Source organism: Elephantulus edwardii, unplaced genomic scaffold, assembly GCF_000299155.1.
Source record: "Elephantulus edwardii isolate Elephantulus edwardi_28Jun2011 unplaced genomic scaffold, EleEdw1.0 scaffold00445, whole genome shotgun sequence".
Lineage (NCBI taxonomy): Eukaryota > Metazoa > Chordata > Mammalia > Macroscelidea > Macroscelididae > Elephantulus > Elephantulus edwardii.
This window is the reverse complement of record NW_006400195.1, coordinates 410,656-411,970: the sequence shown is the minus strand read 5'-3', so window position 1 is coordinate 411,970 and position 1,315 is coordinate 410,656. Positions and strand designations below refer to the sequence as shown.

The window sequence follows — 1,315 nt, the reverse complement described above, 5'->3', positions numbered from 1 at the left end:
TTAATAAAATATAATTATAGAAAAAAAAAGAAACTAAACTTTATGTGGCATCAGAAAAAAAAAATAAAAGGAGAAACATTTTAGTTGAATGTGATATGGCCATGCCAAGAATGTGTAGTTTCATTGTGCAAGCAAAATCAGGTCTTAAATAATGCAGCACTGAAGACAAAGATTACAGGCAGCAGAGAAGAGTGAAGCCAGAGATGGCTTCATGTGGGAGACGTAACATGAGTTGTGCCTGAAGGGTAAAGGCATCCAAGTAGTAAAATGGCATGAGCAAAGGTCTAGAGCTAGACCAAGAGCAAACTTAGAAGATAGACACTAGTGGAAAAGCATCCCATCATGTGAAGGTCAGAGAGAGGCAATGTTCACGTTGACTAAGGAAGCTCAGTTCAGCAGACTTGCAAGTCATGCAGATGCGTTCAACTCATGTGTCACCCTTGGGTTTACAAATTCTGTTCTACCAGATGGCAACAGATAATCAGTAGGCAAGGGAGAGGAGAGAGGGAATCTCTTGTTGTTAGATGTTTGAAAAATGGCAGGCTAAACAAGTTTGGGTTTAATGTAGAATTTCTCAGAGTGGCTTAGAGTTTGAAAAAGAAATTGATTCAAGTACTTCATTGCGCATAACCTCTGTTAGCATCACTACAAATTTGGGAAATGCTGGCAAAGATATATGAATCAGTCTTTTGATTCTAGAAAAGGATCCCTGGTGATATAGTCTATAGCAAGCTTTGCTGTTAACCCAAAGGCTGCATATTTTAATCTGCCAGTTTCCTTCCATTAAGAATTATACACCGGAAACTCAATGGAAGAGCACTATCATTTTGGTTTGTTTTGGGGATTTTTTTTTCTTCCAGTTGATCCAGGCAGAAGGGAGTGATTCAATGACTTGCACTAAGTCTATAAGCAGTGGGGAAACTCTTAGTATAAAAAGAATGAGGAGGTAACAAAGATGGCATATAGAAACAGAGTCCAAATGTTATACTGGGAAATAAAAAAGATGATGAGGGTTAAACTTGAAGTCAAGGATCACCTGAGAGATTTGTGTTGGAGGAGCTGACAGCAGGCACTTCGGCCTGAACCTATGCTGCAGGGTTTGGGGCATAGCGACAGGAATGATTAATTGTGAAGATTAATTTTTTTGTCTATGTGTTTGGATCAAGAGGCAGTTATCAGAACAGAGCAGGGTAACACTGCATGGTTCAAAATTGGGAAGGGTGTATGCCAGGGATGTGTCCTGTCTCCGTACCTTTTCAACCTGTATGCAGAGCAGATTATCTGGGAGGCTGGGCTCTATGAGAAGAATTGTGGC

At 40.0% G+C, this 1,315-nt stretch overlaps 1 protein-coding gene across 1 annotated transcript in view; it reads right to left on the bottom strand.

Moving 5' to 3' along the window:
- The window catches only part of LANCL3 (LanC lantibiotic synthetase component C-like 3 (bacterial)), a 247,589-nt gene that overhangs the window by 128,468 nt on the left and 117,806 nt on the right, over window positions 1-1,315 (bottom strand). The window lies entirely within an intron of this gene.